The sequence below is a fragment of the Strix aluco genome, chromosome 9 (assembly GCF_031877795.1).
Source record: "Strix aluco isolate bStrAlu1 chromosome 9, bStrAlu1.hap1, whole genome shotgun sequence".
NCBI lineage: Eukaryota > Metazoa > Chordata > Aves > Strigiformes > Strigidae > Strix > Strix aluco.
The window spans coordinates 992,487-1,018,440 of record NC_133939.1 but is presented as its reverse complement, the minus strand read 5'-3'; the positions used below and the strand labels follow the sequence as shown (position 1 = coordinate 1,018,440).

General features: G+C 53.3%; 1 pseudogene; it reads left to right on the top strand.

The window, feature by feature from the left end:
• LOC141927318 (hydrocephalus-inducing protein homolog) overlaps positions 1–25,954 on the top strand; it is a 100,412-nt pseudogene that overhangs the window by 53,677 nt on the left and 20,781 nt on the right.

Genomic DNA, 25,954 nt, shown 5'->3' with positions numbered 1-25,954 from the left:
ACACTGGTGAAGTGAGTTTTCATCTGTTAAACTGCACATCACATTCCCCAAACAGCTATTTAGTGTTTTACAGGGAAACAGCAGGTTCTGCTGCAGCTTTGGGTACAGCTGTAGGTGTTGGTGGGAGCACTTGTCTGAAGGTCCCTGGGAAGCAGGGCAAGCCAGCGCTGGGCTGTGGTTTCCAAGCCCAAGAGCAATCTTGCAGTCATGCTGGAGCACATTTATAAACACATTTCCAGCAGTTCCTCCCGCTGTGGCCTCTCTGCATAGTACAAAAGTCTAGTCTGGGCAGTTTTAATTACAGTAGCAAATGGTTTTTCCATAATGCCCTAGGAAACCGAGCAAAGTTAACCATTGTGTGTTGAACTGCTGCCATTACAAATAATAGAGATCATCAATAAAGAGGTTTGTTTAGAGAATTGGGATCTGGCTCAGAGGACACAACCTGCTGGGAACTGGAGATTAGCTATGGCTATGAGGAGAGCTTGGGGGAGAAGACCTCCAAAGCAGAGCCCAGGTACCTGCTGGTCCTCAACCCCCAGGATGCCCCAGCACAGGCTTGAGCTGCTTTTTGGCTTCCTTTAGGGTGAAACTGGCCCACCCAGCCTGGTTCCTACCACCTTAGACTGCATCCTGTTCAGCCCTTTCACAAACTTATTGAGATCCAGCTTCGGCCTCCTGCAGCCTTTCCCTAAGGAGAGGAAGGATTGAGAATCTCTCTCTTCCCAGGGCTGGAAGCCTCCTGCTTGCCTTTCTAATCACCCAGGAGCAGCCTGCTGCTCTCAGCTGGTTATGCTCAACCACTTCTTCTGCTCCCCCCTGCTTCCTAGTATTCTTAACCCTTTCCAAGCTCTAGCGCTTGTCCCCATGAAGGCATCCTGAAATGGTGAGTGTCCAGATCCCTGGCACAAAGACGGCTGGAGCACATCTCTCCTCCTTTGCTATCGGTCACGGGAGTCAATACAGTCATCTGTTGGCAGAGCTGGTTTTTGAAGCAGCTGGTACAATTGTAATTGGTGCCAATTACTTTAACTAGCATCTGCAAAATACAGCTGTCAGGCCTCGTTTAATTTTGAACAAAGACTACAATTTTATTTACTGTTAGAGCTGCTGATTTGTTCAGAGGGACCTCTGGCCAGAGTAGGATTGAGAAACGTTTTTCCATCTGATAGAGAATCAGGAGCTCACCTGATGCTTATAAATCGCCTGGCTGATGTGCAAAGCACGTGGAAGGAGAGGACTTACTGGGTCGTGTTTTGCCATCTGTAAAAGCAGTGCAAGTCAGAATAACTCCAGTAAAGTCAGTGGAGACTTCGTCCAGGGCTGTGACCTGTCAAGAGAGGGAAATACTGCTGCCGAAGGATGATCTCCACAAAGAGCTGCTGTGCCTGCAGTGCCAGTGGTCCAGCTTCGGTTGAAGCAAAGTGCCTGAGGATCTTTAGTGCCTGTCCCCTGCAAAACTGGACCAGCCACATCCTGTGGAAATACTCTGGGAGAGGCACGAGCCCTGTCAGGTGGAGCTTGAGGGGCCTCAGACCCTCCTCTGACTCTTCTCATTGAAAGTGATGGGATGGTCAAGGTCTGTGGGCTTCAGCAGGAGCCGAGGAATCTTGTGCACCCAAAAATCAAATCCTGTGGCTCCTGCTTAAAGGTGCTGGCGAGCTTTGGTTGCTGCCCCAGGAACATGAGACACTTCACTTCCGCTGCATCCATTCCCACACAATTTGTGCTTTCAAACAAGAAATCAAAATTCTCCCTCATCTCTCAAAACTGACATTTTTTTGACTTGGATAAGTAAGTGGCTGTTGAAATTGCATATGAACTTCGAGTTAATTAATATTTGGTCACAGTGGGACTGCTCGCTGCATTTAGATGAATGCCAAATCCAGCTTAATCCCTTCCAGCGTGTGCAAGATAGGAGTTGGAGGTGTCGGATCTCAGCGCAGCAATGTTGCTTCTCTTCTCTATCTCTCCACTGCCTGGTCTGAATTTCAGTGGGTGGTTCAGTAAATACACAAACCTTAGCTCAGCAGGGGAATTTATCTAAGCAAAGAAATAGGCTTCAAGGCCATTTGGATGAAATGCTGTTCAATAGTCACTCTTGATGAGGGCAAACCCTCGCCACTACCTTCCTCAGCTGCTGGCCAGGTGGCCCAGCTCAAGCCCAGTGTTCCCACATGGTGCACTGGGAAGGCTTTTAGTTTGCGCCTGTACTATATTATTTTGTTTTTAGCTGCAAACACCCTTGAGCTGTCTGTAGCTTGCTCCAAAGTGCCTTTTTAACATGCATCTGATGGCCGGAAGGAGAAATAAAAGTGCACTGTAGGGGCCTGTAGCCTGTTCAGGTGCCTCATGGGCATGCGGTCTCTGGTGCTTTTCCCTATGATGACCTGAGAAGAGCTTGTGCTTTGTTGGGAGGCTTGTTTTAACCCACTGCCATGGCTAGTGGGGCACCAGCGGGTAGTCTTTGGGGTCCTGGGCAAGGATGCTCCACACGTGGGTGCCATGTACTAGGGAAGCAGTCTCAGCACTGTTAAAACTCTGGCATTTAATGTGAAGGGGTGGTGGCTTCTGGCTCATGTCCCTAGTGCTGGCCGGGGCTGTGAGGAGCTGGGACACTCCTCTTGCAGCACTGCAGAGTTGAGGGGACAGTCCTCATGTTGCTGGCTCTCACACAGCCTCAGCCGGCCGGGTCACATCATCCTGTGTGAATCTTCACGTGTAGTTTGCAGAAGCGGTGTGATTTCTAGCTCCTCTGTTCTGGGAGGAGGGTGTGGGAAGCTGTGGCCCTAGCAGGCTCAGAAACCAAGAGACAGGCTGAGATATTTTCTTTTAACATCTCAGAGGTTGGGGACAGTGGGTGACACAAGGTTGTCCTGGCCTTAACAGGAAGGACTCCTCTCCCCCTGGTGTCAATCTGCCCGTACTCCCATTAAATCCCCACTGTTAATTCCTGGATGCATTTTGTCTCACCTGAGGGGTGGCCAGGTTGGGTGAGATGGACCTGGAGGGCTTAACCCCTTGCTTTCAGCCCCTCTAGCTCCAGGCTGACCTGCTTATGTCAGGAGGCTCCATCTTTCAGCTCCATGGTGCTGGTGGAGGCACGTCCACAGCCCTTCGGCCCCTCTGGTTTGGGATGGGTCCTCTCTGCAGGTGGAGGAGCTGCTTTCTGCTCCTTGCCTTCCTCCCTGCATTCACAGCCTTGGCCAGAAGGTGCTGGAGGGGAAGAGCCTGGGCTGATGCTGAGCATCTTATCTTCCCCTTTCTTCTCCTTTTTGAAGACAACCCCCTTTTCTTCAGCAGCAGGAAGATTTCTTGTCCCAGGGGTCAGCTTTCTATTGACACCTTGGGTTCCTCTCTCCCTTCCTTTTCATGTTACATTTCTTGTTGTTCATTCTGATTTCCCTCACTGGAAAAAGTCCCTCGCTGTGCTTTGTGCTTCTCCACGGCAGGACTCACTAATCGCATCATCTCCCAGCACCAGGTCCCAGAGGCTTCTGCTTTAGAGTGAAAAATATTGTTGTCTAGGCACCACAATCCCATGAAGTTGCCTCAAGCCATTCTATAAAACCAAGGGTAATTTCATAAGTGATTATGGATTTTGCATCTTAGGGGTTTACCTCTCCTCAGGAGCTGTTCTTAACCTACAGTATTTATCACAAGCAGCTCTGAGAGCCGCGCTTTCATTTCCTCGCTAGGACGGGTCACAGCTAGCGGTTTTGGCACAATCACCATGACAATGGCCAGACCCATGTGCTGAACTGGTGCATAGACTGGTGTGTAGCTGGAGGGCTTCGAGGTGCTCCTGGCCCTGGATGTGTCTGCCCTTGCGCTGCAGGCATCTCCCTATCACCAGGGACAGGCAGTGTCCAGCTGCAGGCTGCCCGGAGGCACCGTTGTTGTAGGTGAGGTGGATTTATTTCATCCTGAGGCAGATGCCCAAGTTAGCGGCTGCTGGAGGTGTTGAGCAGGTGTGTCACCCCTTAGGGCACCCCAATACTTGTTAAGGTGCCTCGGCTGAGAGAAGCGAAGGTTGCACTGGTGGGACTGGAGATAGACGATGCTCTGCAGGGGCAAGCGCGCGCCTTCGTCCCCTCCAGTCCTGCTTTGCTCTTCCACGTGGACGGTGCCGAGGTCGCCTTTGGGGTCCCCCATGTGGTCCCAGTAGCAGGCAAAGGGGGCTGGGGAGGGGTGACAGTGCTGCTGCTCATTGGTCCCTGCTTGGGGCAGCTCGCCTGGGCAGAGCCTTGTTCTTGCATGTTGTTGCAGGAAGGACAAGTCAGGTGGGATCTCTTGGGGGTTGTGAGGAGCAGAGCCTCTAATCCAGAAATGGAAACCAGCCTTCAATGATAAGCTGCAAAGCTAGAGACAAATACTCATTTAGGAGCACGTCGCTAAAGGCACTGCGTTCCCAGCTGGGAATGAAGCACCCACATTGCTGTAAAAGATGGGCCTTGTTTGCCCCCGGGAACACTTGCAGATAGGCGTGGTGACAGGCAGGCATGGTTCCAGTGTGTCCCTCCATGGGGCATCAGAAGGGTGAACAGAGTTACTGGGAGCACCTGCTGCAATTTGAAACAGGGAATGTAGTCTGAGTCACTGGGAATGTTTGAAAATGTTAAACCGAACACTTTTTACCGATACGTGTTGGTCAAACTATCAACTCAGTCCTGTCAGTAAGATGAGCTGTTGAACTGCTTTGCTGAATCATTTGCCAAATTGACCCTCAAATGGTTTGTGTTTAGAAGCTGCTGGGGAGGTGACCATGCCGTTGGTAAGTGCCACATCGGTTATAGCCTTGTTTCAGCAGAGCTGCTGCCCTTTTAGCGCGAGGTGCGGTTGGAGCCGTTGTTTCACAACCAGGGAATACCAGTGGCACAGCAGGAGCTGAACCTTGTCATCGGCATTTGCTGTGTATTGATTAAAAATGACCAAAGCTTCCTTCCCCAGAGCACCAGTCGCTGCTGCTTCGATGCTCCTCAGGGATCAACGGGCTGTTCAGTTGTGAGTCTCTGCCTGGAGTTGCTCAGCGTGTCTTTCCACGCTGCCCCGCGTGTGTGGGGGTGTCCTGTGCCGGGCTCCGTGGGTACCCCCGCACGGTGCTGGGCTCTGTCGGGTTTCGGGCACAGCAGGCTCCGGGCTCTATCCCTGCTCCTGCCTTACGGCGCTTGGAGAAAGCCTCGGGCATTGCTGCTTGCTTGTGCTGACCTGCAGCTGCGGGTGGGTGTCAGGGGAAATATTCCGCATTAGCACCTGGTAGAGCTGCAGAAGTTCTCGCTTTGGCCCCCTGGGTGGGGGAGGCACAGTCTGCAGCTGTGGGTGCTTTCAGGAGGACACTGGTGGGTCTGCACTGGCTTGTTGCTCTCCGGATCTGCCCCTTTGTGTCTCAGGTTCACCTTTTTGCACAGTTCTTGTGTTTCTTCCTTTCCTGCTGTGCTTTTTACCTTCCTACAAGGCTTTCACCCGTGTCCTCTTCCGTTCCTCCTTGCAACCAGTTGCCAGCTGCCTGCGCTGTCGCTATACCAGCGTCATCCCTAGGCAGCCCCATATGCTGACCTGCTCCATCCTGGTTTTGGAGCTGCTGGGTCAGACCCATTACTGAGTTCACACCACCAGTGCCCAGTCGGGGGCCGCATCCTGCCGAGGAGCTGCTTGTGCAGGCTTCCCTCCCTCCCACTGCAGGTCCACAATCAAAGTTATGTTATTTCCCAGGTTCAGCCCTCCAGTACCTAAATTTTTCATCAAACCCCGCCACCAAAGGAGGAGGGAGCCTGGTCGGAGCGCTCAGTGTCTGCAGGGAGCAGCTGCAGGGATGGAGGTGTGGAGGAGCCAGCCGAAGCCCTGGGAGCCACAGGGGATCCTGCCTAAGAGCCAGCAGATGCAGATGACTCCCTGGAAGCAAAGGTAGATTTTCTTGTACGCCTACTGCTTGCGTTGCCTCCCCCAGCTTGCCACCAAAAAGCCGTGCTTGTGCCAATCCCCCTTTTTTCTGCCCTGCTGTCATGTGCCCTGAGGGCGGGCTGGGCAGCAGGCTGGACACGGGGCTTCTGGGGAGGGAGAAATCGATAGTTTTGCTTGGAGAAGCCCACTCAGATCCTACGGACCTATGCTGAGTTTGGGTTTTTTTGGCTTGTTTTTACACTGTAAAATGAGACTTTTATCTGCATCATGATGTGAAGGCTTCCAGTTTCCTTCCTGTATCAAGCTGTGCCAAGTACTGTGATCTCCATGTACCGCCTTCTCAACCCCACCTGAGAAAGCAGAAGGAAGTTCCCAGTATCAGGCCTGTGCCTTCAGCTTCCCACTCCTCTGTCCTCTCTTCAGCCATTTAACAAAGTCACCGAAGCAGAGGTCACCCTGCAGAACAGCAGGAAGATGGGATTCACCTACGTGGTGCTAAGGCCCAGCGCGGGCACCGCAGACAGCCCTCTGTCCGGCGTGCCCCTGGTCCTGCCCAGCACGGTGAGTATGGAGGTGGCGTGAGTGATTGACCCCAGCTCTGGGTCAGGCTGCCCAGGAGGGGGTTGTAGGGGAAAAAAACAAAATTAAAAAAAAAAAACAACCCACAAAAGCAGACAGGAGAGACAGGGCTGTAAGCAGCTGCTGCTGGGGGGCAGGGAGGGTCAAGCAAGCGTGGTCCTAATTGACGCCCTTCACGGCCTTTGCTGGCGGGTGACCCTGCAGCCACTGGCTGGAGGCACCAGCGCTTCGGTGGCTCTGGGGACCCCAACTGCTGAGCACTCCGGCTGTGTGGGCACTGGGGCTGCACTGTGCCAGCTCTCCTGAGGATCACCTTGCCCAGGGTGTGTGATTGGACAGGGCTTACTCCTTGTCACTGCCTGTAGCACACCTGCCAGCCCCCTGCCAGCACTGAGCGGGACTTAAATGCTCTCACTTGGGCATGAAGCTGCTTTGCCAGAAATTGTAGCAGCCCCTGTACCGGTCCCCCACTCCCCCAGCTTTGCTGCTCCGCAGCAGCTTTGTGGGGCAGTGAGGGGGCCAGGCAGGAGCAGGGCTGGAACAGTGAGGAGAGGAGTGTGCAGCATCCCACCATCCCAACTTCTCAGTCCTGTGTGACTGTCTTTGGGCTGGAGCAGCATTCCTGTCTAGTCCCTTTTTGCAGTGGGAAGAGGAGGCCAAACGGTGTTTACATTTCCTCATGTCTGTCTCCTACAAGGGGTGACACACTGATGCCCTCTTCCTGTGAGCTTCCAAAGACCCAGCTCTGCTCGGATACATGCAGTCGGTTGCTGTAACAGCCCCATTGGCGCTGGCAGCTTGGCAGGGCTGGCTTTCGCTGCAGCTGTGTTCTGCGCTGCACCAGGGGCTCAGGGGACCAAGTGGCAGGATCTGTCCTGCTCAGCAGCTTCTCCCGGCAGCATGAAGCGGGGTGGGGAGCCAAGGGTCCAGCCCGGTGTGCAGAGGGCGAGCCGAGGAAAGCTGCGGCTGTGTCCCTCACCCAGGGCTGTGTTGCTGTCTGCTCACATTTGCTCTCAGCCTGGCGGGAGCCTAGCCTGGGGCTCGGGCAGCCTTTCTGGAAGCCCGAAGAGGAGGTGCCCTTCCTGGCAACACCTTCCCTAGATCTCGTCCAAGTCTCTGCTCCTGCCTTTTCAGAGATGCATGTTTGCAAGTCACCGTGAGTCTGGACAGGCTCACGCACCCCCGGTGTAACAGCACAGTCAGGAGGTGTTTGGTTGGGATCATTATAAGGGGTCAGGCCCTTCAACACCAGGCTGGGAACAGCTGATGTGCTGTGGCAGGAGCTGCTGGCCATGCTGAGAGTGTGGGCACTTCACTTATTTTGCATAGTGGCTGGTAAAAGAGCTTTTTATTTCTTTAGTCTGGCTCTTGCTAGCAGAGGGTAAACACCGTTAGGGGCAGAGCTGTGCTCATGTTGAGCAAGGGGCAGTCTGTGGGTCTGTCCTGGGGGAGTGCATCCCTATGAGCCCTCTGAAGGACCTGGTGTAGGAGACTTCAGTTTCTGGATACAAGAGAGCTAGAAGGTGATGATGTTGTCTGATACTTTCTTATATATGAGAACCCGCCTTCTCTTCTCGGTGTGTCTGTCGTCTGAGCCATCCCTCCACCAAACCCTCTTTGGTGCATTCTCTCCCTCCTCTCCCACACCCTACAGGGTTATGTTGGACCTGGCAAGGAGCAAGTGCTGAAAGTCTATTACCTGCCAGGAGTGCCTGGAGCCTTCTGCAGGACTTTTCAGATCCAAGTGGGTCACCTGGAACCAGAAGAAATCTCCCTGAAAGGAGAGGGGAGCTTTCCCAGGATCTACTTGGACCTGCCCAGGAACATCAAAGGTGAGCATGGCCTGTCTGCTCCCTAGGAGGGTCCCCTGTTTCTCCCCCATGTCAGATACCTGTAGGGCAGCTCACACCTGCCTTCACCGAGCCTGGAGGTTTCAGGGCTGTCAGACCAACACTCACCCCTGGTTGCTTCCTGAGGCTCTGGCAGATGAGCCCGCGTGGGCTTTGCCCCAGGAACCATCCTGCAGAGCTTGCCAGCATGTGTCGGAGTCCTGGGGAGATGATGGCTGGACAGAAATGCTCGGGAAAGCTGAGCACAGGCTGGCAGGGATTTTGGCAGGTTTGGATTTGCATCACATTGCGGAGGATGAGATGCTCCTATGTGGGGAGGAAGATGGGTGGGAATGAACATCAGGGTTGATAGAGGAAAAGCAGCATCTACTTTCCATACATTGCTTGAGGAGGGTGTTTCTGGGAGAGGCCAGAGTCGGGGGAGTGGGGCTTCCCAGCTTAAATGGGAATGGCGCTGTGCCACGCTTCTATTTGTGGATGTTTTCTTCCTTCAGGAAATGAAAAATATGAGAAGGTCCTCAAGGAGGTGATAGAAAAGATGGAAGAAGATGGCCAGAGAGAGGAAACAGTTGTTCTGGGGGAGGCTGTGGCCGTGGAGCCACCCCCAGATCCCTTGGACGCCGTGGTGAGAATGGTTGCTGCCCCGTTTGACATGTGCCACCCTCCCCCAGTGTCATTTGGTCCCTTGCAGCTCGCAGCAGGCTTCCCGGTGCCCTGCTGGCACTTGGGACCTCCCTGCCCACACCTGCCCATGATCCTGCATCAGCTCAGCATTGCCTCTGGGGCTGCCCTAGGGAGAGATCCTGAAGACCCTGCTCAAGTGATTGAATTTATGGTACTTCGTGAGGGAGATGTAGGTCATCACTGGGGTATTTGCTGCTCACAACCCAAGCCCTGCCAGGTTACAGAGCTTAATAGCAGCAGCCTGATTGTGCCGTGGGACTGTGCTGTCAGTGCTGATCTCTAAGAGACATCAGCTTTATCGTGGCTCCCTTTACAAGAGAGCTTTTGTCCGAGCTGCTTTGGCACTGGGTGGGGGCAGGCAAAGACTTGGAGCTCTAGAAGGTTCCTGGCTTGTCTGTCTGTTTGTCTGGCCAGATCAGCTTTTGTAACAGCAACTGGGCAGGCAAAGATGTTGGAGTTCATTGCCCTTGAGATGAGGCCCTGACTAAGAGCAGGAGGTGTCACAGACACTGAGCAGCGAGACAGAAGGACCCCATCACCCCTCTCAACACGAGCAGGGGGGAGCCTTGGGAAGGACCGTTGCTAACCAGCCGCTGCCTTTCCTTCCTTCAGCTTGACCCTCGGCTGCAGATGCAGATGGAGCAGATGCTGATAGAGGAACACGCCCTGGAGCAGCAGAAAGCTCTCACCTCTGGTCCCCCAGAGGCCACTGCCTTTGACCAGCACGCTTGTCGGAGGCTTCTCAAGTTAGTAGGGCCTCCTGTACCCTATCTCCAGGTGCCCCGAGGGTAACACCCAGCAGTGCACCCCTGCTCCTGAGAGTTCCTTGTGTCTGCAGAGCTGGGGATAGTGGGGACTTCAGAAAGAGTCTGATCCTGGTAGCTTTGAGATGCTCCCTGTGAGCAGCTGAGTGTCCTCACTTCCACAGAACCACCCTGAGCTTTGGAGGTGCTCAGCTCCCCACAGGCGCTGGGTCCTGCTCTTAGGGAGAGCATCAAGCCCTCCCAGAGAGCACCAACACCATCCCTGCTGACCAGCTCTGAAAGAGGCAACTCAAAGCTGGCATCTTTGTTCCAGCTAACAGACCACACTGAGCAAAAAGAGTAGGGAACCACAGAGATTGACACACCTTTGACAAACCCTAAATCAGGTGGCTGGGATGCTGGTGGGACTGCAGGGCTTACCTCGGTACCTTCCCTCTGCTCCTTCATGAGGAGGCACGGGCACGGTAGGCTCCAGTTCAGGAAGATGCTCTGCAAAACAGATCACGTATGTGCTTTCCCGAGTGTGATTGCTCTGGAAAAGGACCCTCCCATGAACCTTGTAGGTGTTGATTACTGCATCTGTCGGTGCTGCTTTGGGGACAGATCTGGTTGCAGAGCAGTGAAGATTTCCTGTGCAGGCGAATCTTATGACAAGGTCCTGAAGCAGTTTCAGGCTGGGGCTGTACACCAGGCTTAGCAGTTTCATTGAGACCAGTGGAGGTCCACTGGACTTATCTACAGTGGCTTTCCATAGCAGAGGAGCTGTGACCAGTATTCATTTTAAACTAGTTTTATTTTAAGGTCCCACTGGTAGCTGATAAAACCTAGGTCCTGTGCTCCTCGTGACTTACCAAAGTCTTATTACCAGGTGGTCAGGCCTTGGGTTTCATGGGCTTGAGTTAAGTTTTTACAGCAGTGAATCCAGAAATACTCACTTTATTTGCATCTTCCATGCTCTTGGAAATGTAGCCAGGCTGTGGTTTAAGGACTGTCCCTACTCCTCCTTTCAGAGCTGAGCTGCCTGAGTACCTCCTGGACTTTGGGTACGTGATTCTTGGTAACACCCCCACGCACGTCGTGAGGATCACCAACACCGGGCAGTTCCCTGTGTCCTTCCATGCTGATAGATGGGTCCTGCGTGACACAGGTAACCAGTGCTGGAGAGACTTCACGTGGGCTTGAAGGAGCTGTCTCTGACAGATTAGCTTAACTCACTGGACATGGGAGTTTTTTTGAGTGCTGTATGTATAACTTTTTCCTCCTTGGGACCCTCTGCCTCGTGCTTTAGAGCCTGAGTTCTCCTGGCCAGCAGTGCTCAGAGACCCGGCCTGCCCGTGCCTGCCCTAACACTTCCCTGCAGCGGCTGGATGGGCTGGTCACCTCTCAGCATCTTCTGCTCTTGGCTACCATGAGCATCATCTGATGGGCACTCCATGGGCTTGTGTTGCAAATAGATGGATGCTTTGTGGTTTGTAAGTGCTTTGTTTAAAGTTCATAATGCCATAGCACTTCTTTCTGTTCAGCCTTTATTGAGAAGACAGCCTGTGAGGTCTTCTGTTGTATCAAAATAGGCTTTCGAAACAGGCCTTGACATAAGGCTGCAGTACCAGCAAACGGTGACTTGCCATATCTGAAGGGTGATCAGGTGCCTCCTCTAAATTGTTTTTCAGGGAGCATCATGGCATGGGGGAATCTTAGTTGGAAATTCTCCTTTGGAGAGGTCTGTGCGTCCTTCCCTGGGATGCCTAGTGAAGGAATGGCTGGAGCTCCTCAACTGAGATGTTTCCTTTTTACCATGTGGGTCTTGGATTCTGGCTGTGAAAACCCTTTCTCCTTGTGCGATGACAATGGAGAAGGAGTGGCAGTCTTCTCCACAGGTACAAAGGGGTCCTTCACAGAGCTGCCAGCCAGGACATACAGCCTTAACGTGCTTGTGACACGTTCATGTCGATTGTGTATCTCAGCTGCTTTATTTTCATCTGTTCAAGGTTTCAGTGTGGATCTGGACCACGTGAAGCACCTGCTCTGCTGCGAGACCAAGATGTTTGAAGTGCACTTCGACCCACAGAGTGCCAACCTGCCACTGGGAGAGGTGGACATGCTCCTGCCCATCAAGGTACCCACGGTGTGCTTCCTCACCCTGCTGTGCCCATGCACCTCTCGGGGCAGGTGGAGGGTCAGTGACAGCAGCAGATGTCACCGGGGCTCTCAGCTGGATGCTCTGTCCTTCCCTAGGTAGCAGGAGGCCCCACGTTCCACGTCCGCCTCCATGCCAGCATGGCCATGCCATCCCTCTGCATCTCTAGGGACAGACTGGAGTTCTCCACTCTCCAGTGTGGGCAGTGCCAGGAAGAAACTGTCCAGCTCCACAATCAGCTCCAGGACCCCTGTAACTGGCTCATCACTATAAATGAGCCTGTTCAGAATGTAAAGCACAGACAACGTGTAACATGTAACTTCTCAGCTGGGTTTTCTTTGCCTCTCTTGCCCTTTCTGCCCCTGTGGCTGCATGAGCACTTGGGCTACACCTCGTCTGAGGAAGCTTTGGAGGGTACAGAGCAAGGCTGGCTCACCTGGACCTGTGCATTAGCTGGTGCTTCACTTCTCTCTTAGGTTTTCCCGTTCCTCCTCTTCTGAGGACGGTGCCTCCCCATCTGCCTGCCCTGACGACATGTTTTCCCTCCAGTTCTAGGCCAGGGGTGGCCGCGGCTGGTTTGGCTGTGGGTGCCTTCAGCACCATGATGGTGTCTCAGAGCACTGCAGGAACCAAGGGTCTCTCCTCACAGACCAAGGAGACCTCACACAATTGGTTTTTCTGCTCAGGTGGACAAACATTGGCCAGCGAGGGTGCGTCGGAAGGTGCCCCAGAAGTTGAAGGCTGTTGAGGCTTGAACTCAGCCGGCAGGCAGACGCCACGTGGCTGGCCGTTCACCTCCCCCTTCCTGGTGACATAGGGGAGGAGCAAAAAAGAAGAGAATTTGTTGGTTGAATAAAAAGAAAGAATTTACTAAATATAACAAGAGAACAACAGTAACAATAGCGAGTCCAAAAAGAAACGGAGAAAATGCAGCAGTGGCTTACCGAGCACGGCGACCGCCCCCACAGCAACACGCGACCGGACCAGACCCGAAATCGGTGCCCGTCCGAGAGAGCCCGGCCACCTGTATCCCTGGGCATGGCATCACATGGTGTGAAATACTCCAATGAAAGTTAACTCCATCCTGGTCAAAACTAGGATAAAGGCCCAGCCCTGTGTCTTCGAGGCGCTGCCCTCGGCTGGAGCCCTCGCTCCAGGACAGCGATGCAACGTGTGAGTCGGGTTTTCACCCACAGAAGAGGTGAGATCAGCGAGTGTCACCCCCAGGAGGTCTGGCAGGGCAGTGTGGTAATGAGAGCCCAGCACAGGGAGGAGGAGACAGCGTCTGCCTCCACAGAGAGCTTTCTGCAAGCCCTGTACCCACTGTGCCTCAGTTTCCCCTGCAGCACACTCTTCTGAAAGGGGCTTTGAAATCCCCTGGGGAGCTAGCTCAGCATCAGGGCATGGTGGGGTGGCTGCCTCTCGGCGCATGGGGGGAAATCTGCCTGTTTGCCCTCGTCTCCCCCTTTCATGGGCCTGTTTGCAGACTGCAACGCCCTGGTGCAGAGCAGCTGGCGCGCTCGCAGGGGATAACCCTGGAAGGCCCAATCTAGGCAAGTCCTGCTGCTGGTACCAGCAGACAAAACAGCCGCCAGGCACCTTCCTGGGCACGGCAGGACAGTTGCCTGGAGTGGTGTGCTGCTAGCAGTCCCTGTGGCTCTGGCCCAGCCTGCCTGCACGTTCCCAGGCAGTCTGGGAGTCAGCTGAAATGATGGAGCATTCCCAAGGGCAGTTTGCCTGTGGCCACCGTGACTTGGAAACTGGCAGTGGGTAACAGGATGGACACAAGTGCCTCCGTGCCTGGGAACAGTCCCAGGGATGTTCTAATTGCTGTAGAGTTGTAACCATCTTGTGTCTGGCTTTGACCAGAGCCAAACACTGAGCAGAGAAGACGACCCTTATTTCTAGCCAGTGAGAGCTCATCTGCCTCATTCATAGAGCTGATGTTTGCCTGATGGAGCAGTGCCAGGCCTGTGGAGCAGTCATGGAGCAGCTGGCTCAAGAGGTTGAGGAAAAGCACCAGCAGGAGCTAGAACACTTGAGGGAGGAAGAAGAGCTGAAGAAGTTGTATAAGTGGAGCAAGGGAAAGCTTGGAAAAGACAAAGATAATGCTTCAAGGAAGAAAAGCCATCCTGGAGTCAGGCAGGTGGGTGGTTGTGTTTATAGAGATGAGTGAAAGCCCTGGGGACCCTCCTGCTGAGCCGTACCACTCCTGGCGAAGCCAGCAGCCACCTGTGGTGCTGGGGATGAGTACCTGGCCGTCAGCAACACATGAGGCTGTGCTGGGAAACAGCAGCCAGTGTTTGATTGTGCTACTGCTTCACAAGGGCTATTTTCACATGGGTTCATTGGGTAGAGCTGTTTCTCTAGGCTCATGCTGCCTTTGAGTCATGGCTTCATGTAACTCCAAGCCCTAGATAGTTTTAGTCCAGCATTTCTTCCCATTCTGCATGTGACTTACACCTCTGAGCCATGACCCACCTGGGATGTGGTGTCTTTTGCTACCTGACTGGCAGGAGATACCACCAGGCCCTTTAGGTATTCATTAACAGTCAGGCTTCCCAAAGCGTCAGCCAGACACAGGGATGGATGCTCAGCACACCAGAAACGTGCCCGGAGGACTGCACAGGAGTAAGGCGGTGTCTTAAGTTCCCTGTTTGGGTTGGGGAAGCTGTTCTGTTTCTCAGCTGGTTTGCAGGACTCCTCATCAGTCTGGCGCTGGGGAGTTTAGTTTCAGTTGAGCTCAACTGGGTACCAGCTGCGTTCTGAATTAGGATTTGTAGAGCACCTAGCACAGGTCTCAGATGAGGCGTGGGGTGCTATTGCAAAGATCGCCGCTGTCCTGCAGCATTTGAGTTGGTGCTTTGAAATGCTCACCGCTTTGTCCTGCTCCTCCTGCCCAGAATACAAACGCATCTGCTAGCAACACCAGCACATCCATGGGCAAGCTGTCTGATGTCACCGAGGGGGAAGAGAAGGGATCTGCAAAGGAGCACCCAGACTCTCTTGCAAGTGACAAGGAAGATAAGAAAAAGCAGAGCAAGGCTCCGCTAACAGATGCCTGCCCAGTGGAGGTTGTGCGACCTGCAGACCCAGAACAGGGGGAAACCAAAACCGAGGCACAGAGTGACAGCAAGAACTTGGCCCTGAGGTTTAAGATCTACGAGGCATTGCAGAAGGATGTCACACACATTTTGTCATCCTGGGACAGAGCTCAGGGTATCCTGCTGTCCCCTCTGAACTAAGAGGTGGTGCAGCACCAAGTACAAGACCAGCGCCAGCATTTATCCAGTCGTAGGGGCTGGAGGGACAGAGAGAAGGAGCTCCAGGAGAGGCTGGAGAAGGAGCGTCTGGAAAAACTGAAGGGTCTTGAGGACTCCAAGTTATCTGGGCTGGAAGGGGAAGGTGCAGAAGGGTCAGCCAGAGGCCAGGAGGTTGGGGTGCCCTGTCTGGACATCCAGGTGCTGAGCTCTGCAGATGTGACTAGGGTGATCCTGGAGAGTAGCAAGCTGCCAGCGGCAGAGCAGGTAGAGCCCTGCGAGGCTCATATCCTGAGCCTGCCGTGGTCTGGGCCCTGGTGCATTGTGTCCCACCAGGTGACAACAGCACAGAGCCTTGTCCAGGCCACTGATGATGTTCCACGATGGCTTCACAGCAGCCACATGGCTGGGGAAGTTCTTGCCATCCCTCAGATGGGTGGGAAGAGGGAGGGCTCTCTGTTCGGAGAGTTTCCCAGTCTGGAAATCATTAAAAATGGTCCCAGGGCAGGGCAGCTCCTGGTCATTGTTTCCTTCAGCCGAGTCACTCAGAGTTGAGATTTCTCTCTAAGTCCCACTTCTAGGTCCTGGCACTGCTCTGGAGCCTGCCCACCCCACTGGGTGTAAAAAAGTATCTAAATAAAAAAACCCATTGCCAAAAGCTCAGTGCCTTTCAGGAAGTGTGAGGATGAAGGCAACGGGAGTATAAACAGGGTTTTCTCTTACTCTTTAGATCCTGCATGATCTGGGACTGGGTCCCTTGGGGCCTCCCATTCCACCTACCGCTTTTTACTCTGTGATCCATTACCCGGAGAAGTGGATGGTCCCTGCAGCAGGATAAGCCCTCGAGCACTTCACCTTTGTGGTGCCAGAAGGTGCCACTGCAGAAGGAAAGAAGGAAACCAGAAGTCTCTTGGATGTCCCTGTTGTGCCTGCAGTGAAGGTGCCAGGGCAGGGGCCAGGCTGCATGGGGGGCGGGTGGGATGGAAAAGGATCACTGTGGAAGGGCAGTGAAGACAGGATGGGGCCCCGTGTCTGCAGGCATCCCTCCTGTCTGTTTAAAAGGGATGACTCTGCTTGACACATAGGGCAGTTCTGTGAGATGAGAGAAAAAAAAATCAGCTAAAACCTTCAACTTCCGTTGAGGAGAGGGTCCTGGGCAAGGAGGGGTCCTGGGCAAGGAGGGGTGTTGTAGGCGAAACAAAGTCCCATAAGGAAGACCAAATCCATGGGCAGAGGTGGTTGGTGGTTTATTCTCTCTCCTGTCTGTTAACAAACCTGCAGCTTTCTCTCCAGGATGGGGGTGTCTCAGGGCAGGTCTCACCTCTCTCCCTTTCCTCTCTCCCTTGGTGTGAAGGTGTCAGAGGAGCAGGTCACGCCAAGCAGGGGCCGGTCGGGGAAGGAGAAAGCCGCGGGCAGGCGGGAGGCTGTGAGGCAGAAGCGGAGCTCCAGCCGGGGCAGGAGAGGTCTCCAGGCGCCAGGCATGGGAGCACCCACACGGCCCCCTGAGGCGCACCAAAGAGACGTGGACACAGTCCCATCCCCAGGGAAATCCATCAGGTGAGCTGTGAGGGAGGAGGTGATCCCTCTGCTTCACGTCCATCTTGCCAAATGGGGTCCATCATCCCCAGCTCTGCAGGGACCCTCTGCCGGTGCCTTCACGGGATGGCGAGTCCATGAGCCTCCTCCTTCTCTCGTTTGCTCGTTAGCAATGTCTGAAGCCTCCTCTTTAATTGCCAGGCTGAGCAGCTGCCGGTGGATAGTGCCTGCCCACGGTGAGGTGGAACTGAAGGTCCAATTCAGCTCCACGGTGCTGGGGCAGTTTGACCAGACGCTGCATTTTGAAATCCTGGGGACAAACCGACAGTACCAGGTGCACTGCAGGGGTACCTGCCTGTATCCCACCGTCAGCCAGGACCAACGGTAAGGTTGGGGCATGGGAGCCTCCCACACTGCTTCCCCCTGAACTCAGAGCCAGGGCTGCCCCTTGTGCCCCGGTGACCTTCTGGCTTGGGCAGAGCATGCGGCCTGATCCGCCCAGCATCTCTTCCCATGCTTGGAGCTGGGAACCAGTACTGGTACCTCAGCCACCAATAAGGGTTATGGCTTTCTGACCAGTTTTTCTACTTAGAGCGTCTCACAGCTCCTCATTCCCCAATTTCTCTGCCCAGGCTGGAGTTTCCTCGCCGGAGGAAGAGCAAGGCGGATGACATCATCACCAAGCAGTGTGTCATGAACACAGGCATATTCCACTTTGGACTGCTGCTGTGTGGGAAGTCAAGAGACTGGTACGTACTCCCCGCTCCGAGCGAACATCCTGATGCGCTGCCTGCGTGGAGTGAGACGTTGGGATGGGATCTCCAGGGCCTTGGGCTTTCATGGACATGCTCGGAGACGTGCTGTCCCAGGGGCACAACTCAGGACAGGCCCAGGCAGAGACGTGGGAGCTCCGTGGGGTTGAAGGGCCACGGATGTGTGAACTTGGGTAGATAACAGGCACATGAGTCTTGGAGGAGCTGGGGAGAGATGGAGCTGATCTTCCTACCTGGGGGGTGCCTTGGTGGCCAGAGCCACGTGCTGCTTCCAGCCTGAACATGACTTGGGGCAACTTCTGTTCCCCCTCCAAATCTCACACCACCTATGAAATGAACTCTGTGGTCTTTTTTAAAGTGCTGTGAGCTCTATGGGTAGACTGAATGAGCAATTACTCTGCTGATGGTTTTGTAAACCATTTGTTAATCTGTAATATTAGTAGGCCTTTATGATTTGACCTGCCAGTATGGGGAGGGAGGTGTGGGAACCTGAAAAGGAATTAAAATGGGATTTACATTTTCCTGGTCCTCGCTGCTGGATAACATCTGCCTAGAAGAGTGGTCATTGTGATTGCTGGCATATTTTTATTTTTAACATTGTCCTTTTTATTCTTTTTTTTAATTAGAAATTCTTGTCTTCATGGGAGTTCTGGAGTGTTAGTGGTATTTTGACAACCCAAGGAAATTAAATCAAACCAGTTTAAAAAACAAAAGAGGATCTTCAGTCAGGCTGATGAATGGTCTCAGGTTTCTATTTGCCTTTTTAACCCTTTAACTTCAAATTCTGTTCCACACCTGAGAGAAGGGACATTTGTTAAATTTAGCATTTCTCTTGGGAATTAATCCTTTCTATCTCCTTCCCTCAGACTTTGAGCTAACCCATGGAAGACAAGGCAGTCTCATGACTTTTTTGAAAGAGATAACTTAAACTATTTCTAAAACCTCTTTTCAAAAACATTTCTTTATTATAGTGTGCAGGGAAGGAAATCCAACAAAGAAGGGGGAAGAACCCCTGTGCCTGGCGTGCTTTTAGTTTTCCAGGCACCTTTGAATGTAGATTTCGTAAAACGTTCTTTAAGTGGCCCATGTGTCGTCACGCTTCTGGGGTGGAGGCACCAAGTATGGGGGCAGACATCAAAGTAATGCAAGGCTGAGCACACGTACCATGCAATGTGCCCCTGAAAGCCATCCTTTTTCTTAGCCTGTTGGTAAGACCATGATCCTGCAGTGCAGCCTCCCACTGCCAGGACACGGTGCTGTCCTCGAGGTGTGATAAAGGCAGCAGTCTCCTCTGCAGCCTTTTCCCCTTTTGTGGACAGGTACAAGGCAAAGCACTTTCCCAGCAACTGCGAGAAGATAACCATCCTCAACATCACCCCCTTGGAAGCAGAGTTTCACTTCTCCTTTGAGCATGATCTCAAAGCGGACACGTTCCTTTTAGACCCTCCCAGCATGAGGCTGAAAGCAAATGAGAAGCAGGTAGGACACGGGCAGGTAGAGTGGGCACTGCTCGAAGTGCCCAGGAGCTGTTCCTCCTGCTCACTGAATGCTCCTCTGTATTTCTTTTTGCGGGGACGGGGCTAGGAGGTGAGCGTTTGGGCGTACCCCACTTCAGCTGGCCTTGTGGAAGACAACCTCATCTGCCGCATTAAGGGGAACCCAGAGCCAGTGGTCTTCCACCTGTGCTGCCAGGGGGTGCAGGTGGAGCTGGGGGTCAGCCCCAAGCAGGTGCATTTCAACAAGCTGCTTCTGCACAGGTCAGTCCTCCCGCGGCCGCGCTGCTGGGACGAGAGCTGTCAGCGAGCTGTCAGCTTCTCCTGCTGGCTGTGTAGCCGCTCAGATTGGAGGCTGGGCTCGCGCCCCTCTTTCCCCCAGCAGTTCCTGGTCTCTTGCTCACTGTTCCGTGCTGGTTTGGGTGTCCCATGGCAGCCACAAGCTCTGTAGCCCCCAGCAATGCTGCTGATGGGCATCTTGATGATGCATTTGTATCTTGTCTGCTGGTTCTGAGAGAGTCCGGTTGCTGCTCCTGATCTCCCTTCTCTTGGTTACACTTTTAGCACCCAGCTCTCCTCCAGGACATCACCTCTGAGACTTGTGACAAAGAGAAAACATTTAACTGTGGTTTCAGACACTGGATAGGGCTGCTTCAAGTTGCATTCCACTGCAAGGCTAGCAGGACTGTCGAGCAGCTCATGCTGAGTGTCTTCCTGTCTCTGCAGGAGGGACAGCAAGACCCTGGTCCTGCAAAACCGCACCCCACTGCCTGTGGCCTGGTGGCTCAGTGGACTGGAAAAGCTCAGTGAGGACTTTTCCGTGTTGCAAGAGGAGGGCATTGTTGGTCCCCGCACGGAGTTTGGCGTGCATCTGTATTTCAAGGCCACGCAGGCTCTCAGCATTAAGATGATCCGACTGGAGGTGAGGGGGACTGTGCCCGCCCTGGCAGAGCAGGGCAGAGAGATCAGCCTGGTGCTCTTTCGGGTGGAGACTGTGCTTGAAGGGTACCCTGCAAAGAGAGCAAAAGGATGAGCCTTCATGAGATTCCTTTCTACAGGCATTGCAGGGGGGCCAGTCCCTCAGCAAGGGACTGTCACTGCAGGACAATGTTTTGGAAACTAAGTGGCTGCTGGGGTGCTCTTGTAGGTGAGCTTCATGGGGCAAGTATGCTGTGGAGTCAGGAAGGGATGCACCTGATGGGCACAAGGGTGCTCTGAGCCCAACTTCTTCTGCTTCAAAGGGGGTTCACCAGAACACACGGTGCATGCCTGAGCATCCACGTTACCCCAGATAACCAGGCACTGCCTCTGCGGGGCTTACACCTGGGTTACGAGGCTGTGTGCCAAGCCCATACTACAACCAGCTTGCTGCTGTGCATGATTGAATGCTGTCCTTTGGTTGTCCAGACTTCGGCATGCTCCCTGCACCCATCCTGGAGTCCTTCTGGGGCACTTAACATAGAGCAACACGCTTTCGCTCTGGGATTTTGTTCCCCATGGTTTAGAGGCTGCAGGATGCTGGGTGATTGAAGAGGAGAGAGTTGATTGTCAGTGCCACGTGCTCTGGGACACCTCACACTTCTTGAGTTCTTTTTGCATCACTGTGCTTCCCAGGGCGCTTTAGTAGCAGCGTTCCCTGCTGTAGGAGTGCAGAGTGGGGCTGACAGGGCTTCTTACTGCGGCAGAATCCTGCTGGGTCAGCCCATGAGGTGAACAGGTTAGGAAGGCTTGGGAGTCCACAAGTGCTTGTCAAGCAAGGGAGACCATGGTGGAAGCAGCCGACAGAGACAAGGACTCCTGTGTTGTCCACCAAAATAATTTAGGAGAATGGTCTAAGGGGTGTTTGTTTCTTGCTGCCTCAGGTTTCAGATGCAGAAAATGTCCTGGGGATTGTTCAGGTTGAAAATATGCAAATCCTTGTGGAGGCCTATGATGTTGCTCTGAGCATCAAAATTTCTAAAGGTCAGTGGATGCCCCCAAACCAAAGTAGTCCAGGTGCATTGCATTGCCTTGGCAGGTGGGCAACCAAAGCCGCCTGGCATGGCATGGCATGGGATGGAAGTGTATCACGGATACGTAAAGCACGTATCCTGCACACTGTGAGGAATGAAGCACTGTCAGGGCACAGACAGTCTCTCACTTCCCAGCTTTGAGGTGTGCGACTTCCTGCGCAGATTGACTTGGGAGCTTTGAAATGTATCTTGTCACTTGGTGTAGTCTGCAGCAGCTCAGAAATATTCACTGTTTCTTAGCTGGCTCTGGGGGTTTTCTGTAGGTGCAGATGGTAGCGTGGATTTTGGAATCCTTAAGGTCCTGGATGAGACAAAGCAAGTGCTGACTCTGAAGAACAAAGGGAAGTACGAAATTGCATACAGGTGGGTCTGTGAATTCATGGTGCCACCATCTGCCCAGGCCTGCATTCTTCTTCTGTCCGTGGCTAGAACCTGTTCCCATGCTGGCTACATCATGGCCTGGGTAAATAGAAAGCCTGGGCTCTCAGATCTCAAATATTTTAATAGAGAGTCCAGCCACGCACCAGCAGTTCTTCACAGCTCAGCAGGAAGCAGAAAGTGAGACGGGGAAATTTAAGGCACTCACTGCTGAGATTCATTGCCTTCCTTCGAGGGTCAGCTCCTTTCTTTATGAGACTCTAAAGGAGGGAATGAAAACATTCAGTGTCGAGGTTAGCTTGCAACACTTGTGATTGTGCTCTGTGTCAGGATCTGGGATTCCCCAAGCAGAGCTGGGCTCTTTCCCTTTTATTTTTTTTACGGGCCTATGCAAAGTCCTGGCTGTGCTGGTGGCACCTGGACTTTCAACTGCAGAGGTCTCTGTTCCTTCCCTTTCTCCCCAGTTTCAAGCTGGAAACTGCAGATACCAACATACCCGACTTGGCATCCCACCTCACTGTCCAGCCGCAGAAGGGCGTGCTGACTGTCTCCAAGCACCTCGTGCAGGTCCAGCTGCTCTTCCACCCCAAGATGGAAATGGCTATCGAGGACAAACCCATCCTGCACTGCCGGGTGAGCTGCCTGGGCCAGGCGGTGTTAGCACACCGTGTCTTGAGAGTCTAAGCAGGACACATGCCTTCTGGGTTTAGCCGGAGCATCCTCTCTCCTACATATACAACAGTCTTTCAGAAAGCATTTGTGACGTTTCCTAAGTGGAGCTGAAAATCTGGCTCTGGAGGAGGCATTTAAACAGGGAGAGTGAGCTGATGGGGACTGGAGATGGGGTCAGGGGACAGAGATAGAGGCTGTTCTCTGCTGTATTTACCAACCCCTCCTCCGGTTGCAGGTGATTGAGCCCAGTATCTGTGAGGAAGGTGAGACCATCACCATCATCCCAGTGAGGGTGTCAGCAGAAGCTGTGTTCAGCCAGAACAGCATTTACCCTGCCCTGGTGAACGGCAGCAGGAAAACCTGCACCTTCATGCTGGAGAACAAAGGCACCCTCGACTTCAAATTCCTCATCTGCAGAGCAGACCGGAATGCAGCTCTATCACCAAGGAAAAGGTGAGAGAAGACCTGCACCACCCTTCCTGCCTGAGGAGGCACCACAGCATGGCTGGGGTGTGACAGGCAGCCAGGACACCTGGGTTATTGTCCATCTGCATCGCTGGCTTGTGAACGGGGAGCAGAAAAATGCCTCAGTATCCCCCTGTTCAGGACAAAGCTGGGGATGGAGCTGTTCTATCCATAAGCTACAGCAATAGGTGGTGCAGGCAGCCCTCCGGGGGCAGGAGGGCTTTGCTCCATGGGGAGGAAGGCCAGCTTTGGCCCCAGAGAAAGGCAGGTGGAGCTCAGCATGATGTTCTCTGCTTTCTCCTCTCAGTGCACATCAAAGGAAATCCGCCTGCTCCCAGGAGAGTGAGAATTTAAGCAAAATTACTCCCTTGGTCAAGCAAAGCAAGCACTCTCTGCAGAAGGATATAAACCCCTTTATGCAGGTGGGTGGCTCCTGCTCCCCAAGGCGTGCTGCTGCTGATGGTGTGGGAGGACGCTGCTGTGCCCCAGGTGGGTGATGGGACATGGTCTGCACGATGGAGGTCTGTCATCTCCCCGCCACAGGCAGAGGCAGGAGCTGCTCAGTCCCACTGATAGTCCCATGCTCTGGCTCAGACCTGGAGTTGTCCTGTGTTTGGTAGCTGCCAGCCAAAATAGGTCTGTGAATACCACAGGTGTGGAACATCCCTGTCTGAACTCCCAGTCCATAGATAGCAGATGACCTTTCTTTTTTTTCTTCCCAGTCCCCTCTCTTCTCTCCCGTCATTCCTCACAGTTATTTCTGCTCTCCTGTTTTACCTCTGGAGGTTGAAGGATCCCAGCTACCACCTTCACCCTTTACACCCAAACTCCTTTCTCTGTGCCACTCAGGACAGGCCTGCAGTTCCTCCTGGCTGGTTCATCTCATCCTGGGGCTGCCTTTGGGCTGTGGAGTCATCTCCCCCTGCCCTGGGACTGGGTGCTTGGGCCTGGCTGAAGGCCAAGGAGTGACATATTCCTTGCTGGGGAGGTGCTCAGGGCAAGGCTGGTAGTCATCAGCCTCTCCTGGGACTCTTTCTGCAGGCTCACTTCACACTAGGCATGTTCACGGTGTACCCTGGCTCTGGCTCCATCCCTCCTGTGGGCCAGCAGGTGATCATGGTGGATTGCTACGCAAAGGGACTGGGGACATGCAAGGAGCACCTGTCCATCGATATCAGCAACAGAGACCCCAAGGACAATCCCGTTGGCATCCCTATACGCTATTTGCCGAGTCCTGCCTCCCAGGTACGCCCCGTCCACAGATTCCCATGGCCAGACCTGCTGCTGATAGCACCTAAACTTCCTGCTTGGATAGAGAGCCACCCCGACCCTGAAGTCCCATCTTAAAATCCTCAGAGGTTCCAGTCCTTTTCAAGTCAGCCAGTGGGGAGAGGCTGGGAGGGATGCATGGAAGGATGAAAGGAAAGCAATACCCTCTAAGACTGAGGACAACTGAGTTCCATCCTCACAGCAAACCCCCCGACCCAAGGTTGGGGTTTGCAGTGACCTGGGTAGGTTATCAAGGCTTCTGAGAGGCCAGCGGGCTCCAGGTAGATTCCGCAGGAAGGCTTCTCCATCCTCAGCCCTCCCTCTGGTCTGCTTGCAGCATTTGTGGTTGACGACGTAGAGTCCATCTTTGAGGAGCATCGAATCTGCAGCAACATCAACCTCTGCCACATCCTACAGACAGTGCAAGACAAGGGCGTGTTCGCCACAGATGAGAACAAGTTTATCTTCACTAATGTTCTGGTTAGGCACCGGGCCACAGCTCGCTTCAAGATCCACAATGTGGACGAAGTCCCCTGTGATGTGGTCCTCTCCATCAAACCCATCCACCGTAAGGTAAGATCAAGAGGCCGAGGTGACTGGTAATCTCTGAAGGCTGTGGGATAGCCTGCCTCATCCCACAGATTCCTGGTTTCCTCTTGCCTGGACTAGTCCAGCTCAGTGCAGGTCAAACTGCAGGAGAGAGCAGCAGTGCCAGGGTGACAGTTGGGTTGAATTCATCATGTCTCAATCAAGGTTTTGGCTCACCCCTCTGGGTCTTTGTGGGGAGACCTGAACCCTCCTGAGTATCTCTTGGAAGCACACTCAGACGGGGACTTTTACTGGACTGATGTGCCAGGGCTCAAAGCAGACTGTTTCCTCAGGCTCCCTGGTCTTTTCCTTCTCTTTAAAGGCCAATTCTAGGTTATTTGCAGGGTTTTCCATGCAGCCCCCACCTCCCATGGGTGCTGGGGTGGCTGCCCAGCACTTCAAAGTTAGCTTTTGCACGCCTGGGCTTTATGGCCGCTCCCTGTGCAAGGTCAGCACCACTTTGGAGTCACCCCCTGGGATGGAAGGAGTCTGTCCAGGGAAGCAGGAAGAAAGACACTCTGTCAGGACTGTTCCCCACAATGCATAGATGAATAAGACTGCATCACGTTGAAGGATGTTTCCTCCTAACACTGCTCTGTGGGTTCCCCCAAGCTTAACAGCCACATTAGCGACATTTTCAAGGTGGAACCCATTCGGATGTGTGTGCCCAGCCGCTCCCACACCTTTGCCACGGTGACCTTCACTCCGCAAAGGATGCAGAACTACCAGTGCACTTCTGAGGCTTCCCTTGATGTCCAGGCAAGGTAACTCACCCTGGGAAACCTTGGGGGTGACCTTTCTAATAGCTACCTCTCCTCGGGGAGCACCTAAGGCCCTCGTTAACCCTGACTCTTTCAGTAGTCCTAGGCAGGGTACTTAGCATTAGATCCTATAGGAAGCAGTAACTACTAGATAGAGCAGAGCAGAAAAGTAAGAGTCTTAGTTTAGCCTGTGGGAGTAACTATGAGGACAGTGTAATATTAGGTAGCCAACTGGAAGTTACTAAATCAGAAAAAAACAGAGATGTGCAACAGCTGACCTGGGGCTCTCCAAGGCCAAAGGATTAGATGCAGCGGTTTCTGTGCCAGCAAGTCAGCAGGCATTATTTCCTCCTTGTTTATGTTAAAACGAGATGATCCTATGTGATTACCAGGGCTATATTAAGATATTTGATGTTAAAGGAGCGATTGGACCCTTTATGAAAGAGGAGCCCAGTTCCTCTGTCCTGCTACCTGTGTACCAGGGCTCTGACCTGCTCTTCCCCAACCCTTTAGTCTCTGAACTGGGACGAGATAAGTCAGCTTTCTGCCATAACAAGCTATTCCTTTTTTAGTGTCCTTGGAAATAATCTTTACTGATGGTGTTATTTATTTTTCCCTTCTTGGTTTTATACTGTTTCCATGCTGTGCTTGTGCTTTTTGCACGTCTCTCATCACCGCTGCCAGCAAATTTGCCACATCTCATCTGTTGCCTCATTATTTACGTGCTGTACTGCATGATTTGATGAAGTGAAATGATATTTAACTGTTATTCTGGAAGGCTCTGGCTCTTCAGAGCAGATTCCTCTTGTGAATGGCCCTGATAGGACTGGGA